Raw genomic sequence first — 12,541 nt, 5'->3', positions numbered from 1 at the left:
ACTGTCTCTATAAAGTTCTGCAATTATTTATAGTATTAATTAAGCTTTTTTATTTCCTTCTACCAAAAGTATAATCTCATAAATGAGTATACTACTTTGCTCTTTTGATATTTTTAAATAAAAATAATTAATGTACTATGTAATTAGATTTTGTATTATTCAGGAACTGTCAAAAAATGTATTTGCACTCATTGTTATGCACTCCATCATCAGTAATTATTATTTTATTCACACAGTCAAGATTTCAGATCCAATGCAATAACTCTTGGTAGTATAATCCATTTTCCTTATTCATCTCTATGACAGCAAACATTCTCCTTAGGGCATGACATCATGCCGCAAATATTAAAAATAATTGTAACAAGTAAGATCTCATTACAAGGATCAGAGCAAGTTTTAAACAGATTTTAAACACCAACTAAACAAAAATATACAAAGCCAAAAACCTTCCCTGAAAGAAACTCCTCAAACTGAACATGAACAGATTCAGTTTTTGAATGTTCCAGGGATGGGAAAGAGGAAATAGTAAACACTGTTCTGCTTCTACAGTTTCTTCATGCTAGAGGCCAAGAACAGATATAAAATGTGTTCTTTAAGTACAGTAATTTCACGATTACAAGCCGCACCGATTATAAGCCGCACTTCCGGGGTGTCGGCAACGTTTCGTTTTTCCTCCATATACAAGCCACACTGGATTATTAGCTGCACTTTCGTTTGCAGCGAGGATCCGTGTGCAACTTGCACAGAGTTGCCAAATAGTAAGGAATGTGGGGTTTACTGGCTTGAGGCCGTGCAGTCTCAGCTTGGGCCCCCCCCCCGCCGCGGAGCTACCCTGGCCTGGCTCAGCCCTGCCACCAAGGAGCTGCCCCAGCCCAGCACAGCTCCCCACTCCCCTGCTGACCCCGGCCCCACTCCCCCGCAGCTACCAGGGGCGGCCCTGGTCCTGCTCGGGGCCACTCAGGCTCCGCTCAGCTTGGGGCTGCTGCATGCTTGCATTTCCGGTTGGCAAATTTCTGAAGTTTTTTTCTTATATTGGCCTCTCCGGAATACAAGCCGCACTTCTGAGTACGGAGAAAAACTTTAGTCAAAATGGTGCAGCTTATAATCGTGAAATTACTGCACTAAGTTTTGCTTTTGAGTTATAGGAGCAAGCACACAGATAGGAATCCCAACCGCTAGTCCAACTCTAGGACTGCTTTGTTTCTGCAGCAGAGTTTTGGATTACTTGCTAGCAGATTTTATTTTTTACTTTGATATTACTCTATCAAAATGATTCAACCTGGATACTCTATGGGATGATTTGCGGGTTTATTAACTTACTTTCTGTGAAGTACGGTAATTTCACGACCATAAGGTGTACTGGACTATAAGGTGCACTATTTTTTTGCAGCGAGGAACCGCGCGGCACGCAACAAAGTAACGAGTAACTGTCAGGTGCTCAATTTGCAAACATTTTTCAAAGATCAGTGTAGCCTTTAAACGCAGCGCCAGGCACCCTCCCCGTGCAGCGGGCCCCGGCACTCCCACCCGCCTCCAGCGCCAGCTGGCACAGTTCATGGCTCCTGGCTCCCACCGCGCGGCCGCGCTGCGTCCCAACTTCCCCCCGACTGGCGGTGGCGCAGCTTCTCGGCGCTTTCCCACGGCGCTTTTTCGCCACTTATCGTCGCTTTCCCATGGTACTGTTTCGCCACTTTTTCAGCACTTTCCCATGCCACTTTTTCACCGCTTTTCCGTGGTGCTTTTTCGCCGCTTTTCAGCACTTTCCCACGGTACGTTTTCGCCGCTTTTCTGCGGTAATTTTCACCCCTTTTTGGCGCTTTCCCATGGCGCTTTTTCACTGCTTTTTCGCCGCTTTTCTGCGGTGCTTTTTTGCTGCTTCTCAGCTCTTTCCCGTGGCATTTTTTGGCACTTCCCCGCTACCACGCTACTTCCCCTCGCTTCTCCCCGGCCGGTGGCCGCGCCAGTTCCCGGTTTCCCCCACCCGGTGGCCGCGGCTCCCATGGTTCCCAACTCCCCCCACACAGACACAGTTCCCGCGGGTCCCGGCTCAGCTCACAGCTCGCACTTCTGGGGTGGCAAATGTCACAACTTTGTACATCAGATAAGGTGCACCAGACTATAAGGCACACTTCCAGGTTTGGCAGAAAATTTTAGTCAAAAGGGTGCGCCTTATAGTTGGGAAATTACTGTACTTTATTTTTTAATATATTTTTGATACTGGATTTCATATGCATAGGTTATGTGTATAAGATTTATGAAAAGTTTAATATTTTCCTAGGGAAAAAAACCCCTCACATTTCATGTTTTCTAAAACGTGTGATAAGAAATTAATATTATAGCATTGCTGCCATTCATAGCAGGTTTTGGTTTGAATTCACTTTTAGTTTTGTAAAATTAATGGAATATTTTTTCCAGCTAGAGAAAAATATTTTGTGACAGATGATAAAAAATTTAGTAGCCTATGGAACAGATAAATAGATTTAATTATTTTTCTATTTTCAATACATTACTCTCACTGCAATAACATCAGTTTGGCTTGTTTAAAAGGAAATAAAAAAGTAAATCTAGAACCAATTTACAATAAATGATATCTAATAAATATTGTCTTGCATTTCTGTCTTCATTTTGAAAAAAATAAAAGGAAAAAGTGCAACCCCAGCAAGAACAAACTGCAAACAAACTCTACACAAAATCTCAGCACACTTTTCTAAAATTTCAGGTCAGAAGATACTATTGGATTATCAAGTTTGTGCATCAGAAAACAGTGTCTGTTTTCCTGTAGTGTCAAATATCTTATGAATATTTAAAGGGAAACACAGGATCATACAGCTTTCTGTAAATTACTCTTTGCATCATAATTTCCATAAGGCTGCCCAAGACTTCAAACAATGACTAATCCAATACTTTTCTAATATATTGCTCTAATCATGAGCCAACTTTGATTTCTCTGTTCTTACTGAGCTAAAATTTTGATCTTAATGCAATTTCTTAGTTTTGGGCAATTTTTCTATAAAAAACATCCTTGAGTCCAGAAACTAATCTTCTCCTCAGAGATAATCAGAGTTCAGTTTGAGACTTAAAAGCCCTATATTTCAATATTTATGATGGTTGCACCTTTTTACAGAAGTTTTCCTGATCAGCTGGGAATAAGATGTTGCCACTGAAGCTCAGTTTGGGTAACAGTGGTAAAGAACATATTAGTGACGCCATGAAAATGTAAATATTTATTCCCCTATTTGAAAATCTATTTAAGGTTACATACTTGCAAGTAGGTAGCTGGTTAATCTTGAAATTAATCTGGAAACTGTCATAAATGAATGCAATGTGAAGCGGATCTTTGTGGTTGAAAGTGGGCATTCTTAAATCATTATGAAATACTTAGTCATGCTAATGCTTTGAAATGATATCCCTCTGAAACTGCACTTCTCCCAAGGCAAAGTTCTTGCTGCCACCACAGCCCTGAAATCTGTGCCTTGCCTAGAACAGATTGCACACTACCAGTTTGCTGTGCATATGGGCTTTGGTTGTCTCAAGGAGGTGTTGCCTTTTTTGCTTGTATTGATGAACACAGCCCATATTCATCACATCCTACGTACACTGGTACATAATGATTTTATCAGTGACAGTGCTGAGTGGTGGTTCCTGCTGCTGTACTCTGCCCAGAAATGTAGGTAATATTTGTCCTGCAAATCATCTGCCCTGCCTTCAGTGTTGGCCGTCCTCATCAACCAGCACTGAGTCTCCTGTCCATTATTCCCTTACTGATATTTTTGAACTTTAAAAAAAAAAAAAAAAAAAAAAAAAAAAAAGAATCCCTTAATATTTATTAAGACAGGATCATGATTTTATCTGGTTTTGGAAAAACACTGATGTTTTGGGGCCAGTAACCACACGGCACACAGATGTAATTTTTCAGGAGGAAATAGTTTTTTTCATGAGAATTAGGATTCTAGGAGTCTCACTTTAAACAAACTAAACTGTCTAGTATGAACCAAAGCAGAAAGGTGCTGCAAAGGTGAGCTGAAGAAAATGTGCCCTCTGTCAGCAAGGGACAAACAGATCATATGCTCAGAGAAATTAGAAGTCAGGGAAGTGAGAGACCCTTCCACTCACCCCAATTTTAGAGAGCAGCTGAGTGCCATGAAGGAATATCAATCATAGTCCTGTGCAGTATAACCCAAGCCTTGAAAGTTACTCCTTGGCCAAGTGGCATTGCAAATATCAGAACTAATGTAATATAATTTAAAAAAAAAACAAATTGAAAGTAGAATTCAATAATATCTATATATATTTATATATGATTTTGCTATATGTAATCTATATTATTGGTCAAAATACCATCCTCAAAATGTCTTAAAAGTAAGTAAATTTTTTTTTTTAAAGCTAAAAATAGTCAAGGGAGAACTACATTTGATTTCAGCAAGAAAAGTATTTCACCAACAATTATAGCTTTTAGTATGCTGGATCTCAATACAATATGTGATAGAATCAGCCATCTACTTAAAATTATTTTTTTTTTTGTTACATGATCTTGAGCTAAGGTGTAACAAAACCCCAAACTAATACCAACCTCACCCTCCCCTAAGACCTAATATCACATAAGAGTTTCGTGGATCCTTTATTATGGAGTCATTTGGTTTCATTATGGGAATCATGTCTTTTTTGTTGATAGTAAAAGGCTAAACAAAAATATTCAATAGGAATACATGTAATTATAGTTGCTCAAATGTGGCTCAGAATCAAGGAATAGGTTTATATGAATTAATTCATAAAAGTGACATAAGATGCCTACTGCAAAAGATTATTCTATAATGTAGAACTAACATCCTAAGATTCCATACATCTATTTTAAATAGTATCCCTTAAAGAGGCAGGAAAGGAGTTGTATAAACTACCAGTGAATTTCAAAGATAAGTGGGTGGCTATCTCCCTTGTAAACCTTCTTATAACCCCACTTCAGAAAGAAAGAAGCCTGGGGAGGCTTAAATTTAGAAAAAAATTAGAGACCTGTATATATATATTTTTTTTTTTTTTCCACTAAATGTACCTTTAAATGAACGTTTGTTTCAGGAAATTATGTTGAAACATTTACTTCAATAATGATGCTATGGATTGTGATAAGGAAGCTTGTAAGTGATGTTGTTAAATTCAGCCTCATTTGTGTTCCAATGCCTTGTGTGGATGGAACAAATATTTTCAAAGATTTCTCATTTTCCAAATCATTCAGTTACTCTTTGCAAGGTGCAGACTAATTAGGTTTCTTCATAAAGGTCTCTTTTTTTTAATATACAAAAGCCTTTTTCTGTGATGTACCTCAAGTTTCCTTCTCATACCTACCCTATGTACTCTATGAGCTCTTGAGAATCCATTTGGCTACTGAGATAAATCATGACCTCTGAAAAATGTACTTGGAGTTATTGCCAATATAGCACGTACCAATATCTGAAGAATTTTAGTATTTTGTATTTTTCATACTTTCAGTGATGCGCTTCAAAACACAAATACTTTAAATACTCAGGTATTGAAGCACAATTCTTAAAGAAATTAGGATTTTAGTTAAAAGTTAGAAGAAACTGGGCTTGAGATAGTTACCTGAAACTTAAATAATTGATTGCCCGTCAATTTATGTTTGCTTAGCTGGGCTTACAATGGGAAAGAAAGAAACTAGTAGTTACAGTAATTTCACGAATACAAGCCGCACCAATTTGACCAAAAGTTTGGTGGAAACCCGGAAGTGCGACTAATACCCAAGGGCGGCTAATACATGAACAATATTCTAAAAGCTGCCAACACGGAAGTGAGAGCCCGCGGCAGCCCCAAGCCAAACTGGAGCCCAGCCGGCCCCGGCTGAGGTGGGAAAGCCTGGCAGAGGCGGGGCCTGCAGTGTGGGGGCAGGTGGCTGAGCCTGAGCCAGTAGGGCGAGGTAGGGGGGGCGGCAGAGCCCGGGCCAGCAGGGCGGGGGAGCCCAGGAGAACTGGGGCTAGCAGTGCAGGGGAGCATGGCAGAAGCAGGAAGCCCGGCGGGTGGGGCTGCCTGGCAGCGGGGGAAGCCCAGTAGAATCGGGGCCAGCAGCGTGGGGGAGCCCGGCGGTGCGGGGGCCTGCAGTGCCGGCCAGGGCGGGCAAACGCGGCGGTGGGGTGGCCGGCGTGCCTCGCAGCGGCGGCGGCGGCCGGCCCACCGGCAGGGCGAGTAAACGTAGCGGCGGGGTGGCCGGCGTGCCTCGCCGCGGCGGTGGCGGCTGGCCCACCGGCAGGGCGAGTAAACGCAGCAGCGAGGCGGTACTGACGGGAGAGGGGGGCCAGTGAGCCCGGCGGCGGCTGCAGCACCACCCGGCCGACCCTGTGAGCAACTATGAGCGGGCCGAGCCTTCCTGACCCCGCCCCGAGCCAGTAAACCCCGCTATGCCGCGATCCTGTTACTAATTGGCCAATTTGTGAAACCTACGCACAGATTCTCGCTACAAACGAAAGTGCGGCTAATATTCGGGGTGCGGCTTATCTATTGACAAAGACAGCAACATTGTCGAGGCACCGGAAGTGCGGCTCATACTCCGTGCGGCTTGTATTCGTGAAACTACTGTATGTCCAAAGAACACAAACAACTGCAACCAGAAACTCATTCTTTGCAAAACTGGAGTTGCCCCAAAAGCCATTTATATTGTCATTAATAGAAAAAGTCAGGGTGAGGAAGACTCGCCTTACTTCCTTCTTTTAAGACCCCTCCCCACAAAAATGACCCCAGATTTAATTCAAGAAGCCAACCATACATGCTTAATAGCCATTCAAGCTAATTACCATAGGAAACAGGGGATGGGGGAAGCTGTTATTATGAATACGTATTTGTTTGAACCTTTTGTCAATAAATAGACTCTGTGACCACCTGTAATTTTGCAGTGAGTATTAGGGGGCTACTCCACGCTGCTGCCCAGCGCTAAATAAACATATACTTTCTAACTTTAAATTTTAGAGAGTCTTTTGTCCGTCACAGTTGAGTATCGGTATTAGACCAATACTCATATTTTGGTAAATCAGTATATTGCTTCAATACACCTAAGTCTTGGACGTCTGCGAATACTTTCGTTTGTACCTGATAGATAGCTCCTTTAAGTTTTTTGCACCAGTTTTTTTATGATTTTTTAATACATGATATGAATTATTTTCAAAAATACAAAATGATTGTGTACCTATCATTAACATATCACCAATAATTTATGTATAAGTGCACGCATTCCCCTTCTTCCCTCTCCACCCCACCCTCCAGTATGTTTCTGCACTTGTGCAACTTTACAATTTTCTCAGGTAAATTTATTGTGTACTACTGCAATGTGCATTTTAAGGTATCCTAGAGACAAATTACTTTAGATGAAGAGAAAAAATAGCCACAGCGACATGAGACATCATGTTAGTGCAATTATAGTTTCCAGTCCCCTTCCAGCTTGCTTAGAAATAGTTCACTTATTTTACAGCACTTTGTCTTACATGCTATAAACTCAGTCTCTGTGCTCTCATCTCAATTTTTTCAGACTTGGAGAAGAGCAGGACTCTTTATCCTTGTACTTTCTCATACAATATCATTGCTGTGAAAAAATCTGTATGTTTATGTGTAGAAATAATACATGTATTAATGTATATTACAGTAGTTTCACGAATACAAGCCGCACGGAGTATGAGCCGCACTTCCGGTGCCTCGACAATGTTGCTGTCTTTGTCAATAGATAAGCCGCACCCCAAATATTAGCCGCACTTTCGTTCGTAGCGAGAATCCGTGCGCAGGTTTCACAAATTGGCCAATTAGTAACAGGATCGCGGCATAGCGGGGTTTACTGGCTCGGGGCGGGGTCAGGAAGGCTCGACCCGCTCATGGTTGCCGACGGGGCCGGCCAGGTGGTGCTGCAGCCGCCGCCGGGCTCACTGGCCCCCCTCTCCCGTCGGCACCGCCTCGCTGCCGCGTTCGCTCGCCCTGTCGGCGGGCCAGCCGCCGCCGCCGCTGCCAGGCACGCCGGTCACCCCGCGCCATGTTTGCTCGCCCGGCTGGCAGGGCTGCCGCCGCTGCCAGGCTCTGCCGGCACGGCGGCCGCCGCCGGGCTCGCCGGTCGCCCCCTCCCGTCTGCACCACTGCCGCCGCGTTTGCTCGTCCTGGCCGGCACTGCAAGCCCCCGCACCGCCGGGCTCCCCCACGCTGCTGGCCCCGATTCTGCTGGGCTTCCCCCGCTGCCAGGCAGCCCCACCTGTCGGCCTTCCTGCTTCTGCCATGCTCCCCTGCACTGCTAGCCCCAGTTCTCCCGGGCTCCCCCGCCCTGCTGGCCCGGGCTCTGCCACCCCCCCTGCCCCGCCCTGCTGGCCCGAGCTCTGCCGCCCGCCCCCCACACTGCTGGCCCCGCCTCTGCCAGGCTTTCCCACCTCAGCCAGGGCCGGCCGGGCTCCAGCTTGGCTTGGGGCTGCCGCGGGCTCTCACTTCCGTGTTGGCAGCTTTTAGAATATTGTTCATGTATTAGCCGCCCTTGGGTATTAGTCGCACTTCCGGGTTTCCACCAAACTTTTGGTCAAATTGGTGCAGCTTGTATTCGTGAAATTACTGTACACTTAATGAAGAAGTTCCCATTCTGGAGATTAGTTTTTTCCTATATGCTTGACAATACTAGGTGTAAGGTGCACACTTTATTAAATTAATATATGTTCTCTATAAGTGAGATAAAACAAATCACAATTTATAGGGGTTTGATTAAAATAGTTAATGTTGATTTCTTTCTTATTTATCTATTTATACACTGTTTTTCACTGTATGGAGATCCAAGAACAAAGGCAAAATTGTCCTGGAACATACAAAGGTGAGAAGATACTCCAGAATTTCGCTTAGTCTTTAGTCTGGATGTCTGAGGCCCTGGTAGGCTGACATTGAAAGTAGCACATACCCACTTCATCCAGTCACTGTATGTCTCTAGGAACTGTCAAAATTGGCAAGCATGCAATTCCAGAGATACTCTCAGCTTTCTCGAAGATTGAGATTTTTGTGTGTTTGGTAATCCTGGACTACTTTGCTTTATGTCTGATTGAATAAATACTGAAGATGGACTGTGAAAATGGAGACCCTGAGTACCTTATTTTGAACTTACTTTGCCATAAACTTGAGTTGAATCGCTTGGCTAACAATGAGTCCACTAGCAGATAGCCTTGACTCAGTGCTTCCAAAGCATGTATTGGGGCTTATCTTCAGGAATACAGTGAGCCTCAGGATGCCCTGGCTGTGCCTGTCCTCAGCTCTTGCTTGGCAGTGTCTTTGCTGCTCCTTACTCTTAGTTTTCAGTAAGGAGAAAAGTTCAAGAGGAAAATTAAGAGGATACTCCAGGCAGGTCTCCAGGCAGGGTGATGGTAAGTTCACATAGTGGAGCACATTTCAGGTTTTTACCTGGAGATCATAATGAGAAGTAAAAAATTTTGATTATAAAATTAGACATACTGCGCATATTTTCTGATAAGCAAGCTGAAAATATATTAAAACAAACCCCCCCAGAATAGGTTTTTCTTCAGAATTCTTTAGACATTGATATGTAGGTTGCCAGTAAAAAACCCCTTCATTGTTTTTTCCCTCCTAATGTGTAGAATCATTGTTGTTTTGACCAATGATACAAACAATGAAATACAGTTTCTGTTCCCTGGATAACTGAATATATCTTAGGAACCAAATAATATCTCAGGTGTTAATGTATAAAGGTGAGATTCATTTATCATAAGCATTCTGCAAAAGTAATTTAAAATATGCTTTTTTCATTAAATTTCCTCTCCTTTAGTAGAGTTAGTCCTTCAAATGTCCTCTATATAAACAAACAAACATCTTTAAACCGAATCGACATAGTGTTAATAAAAGTACAAAAAATCTTTATTGAAGAACTGAACTTCTAATGTTAATGACTCAATTGATCCATTTTTCCAAGCAATAATTACAAATACAGGACATTGGTACCTTTCCATATGATGAACTTGGCTTATTTTACTATCAGTTTTGGGCAGGAAAAAATTGAAGTGTGGTAAATAACATGAGAACATATTTGCTTATTTTTTTTTTTACATAATATAAAGTTGACCTGATCGCACATTATGCACAACATTTTATATTTTTATTTCAATACAAGTATTCTTGAATATGAAGTTAACAGACCAAACCAGGCAATGGTAACAACTTAAGTTTTTCAATATTCTTTCATTTGTTGTTAAAATAAACATGACAATTTGTAAAATGTAGTAATTTAAATGTATATGTATATGTTTTCTTTTTGTTTTATTTAAACTCAGTGTTCAATTTTGTCATGAATATTTGAGAAAAGTTTAGCTATATGTTTGTCTAATATTATTGACAGGATTTATCTGAAATACAAATTATGTAAAAAAAAGATACAGTTGAAGTAAATAAGACCAGAAAAGACTAAAGTTAAATATTTGTAGTACAACTGGTATTTTCTAGTAGAAATGAAAACCTAATGACTTTAAATATATACTTTATATCTGCAGATAATGTTATAGAACTAAGAGATCATCTGTAGAAGAAAAACAGGAAGGAAGAACCAGTCAGTGAATTGGATCTAATATCCATTTGAGAGTTGATTAGACAAGTTATAGAGTGGTGGTTGCAAATCAGATTGCTGTAGCTAACAGACAGTCTTAAAAGGAAGTGTTATTTGTACAAAGGTAATTTTGTGTTTTCCTCGTGCAGTGGAAAAAGCAGCTGTTCATGTCATGCCAATAGTCAAAGTTCATGGTAAGGCACTAAACAGAAGAAGACTGGAGAAGGATCATTTGTATTCAATTCTTTTACTTACCACATACCAAAGCAACTAAACAAACAAAACTGCAGTGAAAAAAAAAAACAACCCAAAAAACCTCAAAACACTCCCTCCAAACGTGTTTCTGCAGTCTTCTCAGACTGTGATGACAAAATGTAATTTAAAATAAAAAAAAAAAAAAAGGAGCAGATCTAATTTTTTTAGATAGTAATGGTTATTTAGGAAAGACAAAAAAAAGGAGCATTTGCTATAACTTTGGAGTCATCTGAATACATTTTGTACCTGGAATGTACTTACCTGTCATAAGCTGTACCACTTAGGTGTTACTAACTTTTACAGTTTGTTTCTTTCTTGTTTCTCAGTTTTAATTTATTTGACAGGAAATGAAATTTGTTTATGTGAGCCAGATACAAAATTTACAAAGACAAATCTTGGCAATGTCAGAATAGGTTGCACTCATCTTTGGAGAGCGTCTTGCAATGTGTTGGTTCTGGGACTTCCCCCAGGGTGCCTTTGACTTCAGAAACTGGCAGCTGAGAGAATTAGGCTGTCCTATGTAATCTGGAAAATACCTGAGCATTTAAGGAAATACCATGTCCGGAAGTAAACAGCCTAGACACCTTGAGATCTTTTCTCAGTCTGGACATGTCCCCTCTTCTCTGTTCCATAAAACTGAGGACATTGAAAACTGCAGGTCTTGAAAATTTGGCTTGAAAGAAAGTTCCCTGTCTTCTCAGGTTCCCTAATGCAGAGCTAGAACACACATGGCTCCTCAGCTCTGCTACAGGATGCTGCTCTTTCCTTTACTTGTCTAAACTTATTTAACAGCAGGGGGCTGACACCTGCTGATCCAGAAAACTCATCTCAGTAAATCTGCAATATCTGAGGTTCAGCATAATGAAATAGTGCACTTAATTTTCATTTGAAGCTCATGCTATTGTTGCAGCCAGATTTAAAACATTTTTCTCAGTTCATAAATACATTCAAATGGGTTGTTCAAAGCCCTGCTCCTTTGAAGATTCGTTTGTGCATAGCCTCAGACAATTGTCTTACTGAAATCAGTGGGATTGCTGACTTTCATCCTGGCTCCTCTGAAGGCAATTCAAATTTCCCACTGACTTCAGTTAAGACCAGGCTGTTCTCAAAATATTTTATGTGCTGCATGCTGGATAATAATACAAAAGGATGCAAAACTTGTGCAACTAGATGGGCATTTTATCATGGAAGTGTGTTTTGGTTTCGTTTCATTTTCTTGAGATACAGTGATATTGTGTAACATTCAAATAAACATACAGAGGGGAAGGCATTAATCCACCTTCCATATTTTTTATTTTTAACCTACACTTCTCCTTGCTGTTGTTTCTTTTTAACAGTGTCCCTCTAGTAAAAGATATGTTCCCCACAAAGAAATGGCTCTGATATCACACTATGGACAAAATAATAACTCAGATTCCTCCATACACAGTCCGCCTTCAGGTTTATACCATTGTTAATATTATTTATTCTCTTTTTATGCACTCCCCTTCAGCCAGCCTTGGAGATCAGACTTTGTCCAAACTCTTCTAGATTTGACCAATGCCTCATTTGTTGAGGTGCCCTTTTTGCCTCATTTCTGAAATATTACATCTGTGCTACATATGTTACATATCACCTCTGAAATGTGCCTTTTACAGTGGACTGGACTGTGGACCTGACGTCATGTTTAAAACTCCTGAGACAAATAAAATAATACTTTTGACCTATTTTATGAGTGCTCTTACCAGG

The sequence above is a fragment of the Catharus ustulatus genome, chromosome 5 (genome assembly GCF_009819885.2).
Source record: "Catharus ustulatus isolate bCatUst1 chromosome 5, bCatUst1.pri.v2, whole genome shotgun sequence".
Lineage (NCBI taxonomy): Eukaryota > Metazoa > Chordata > Aves > Passeriformes > Turdidae > Catharus > Catharus ustulatus.
This window is presented reverse-complemented; position numbering follows the sequence as displayed.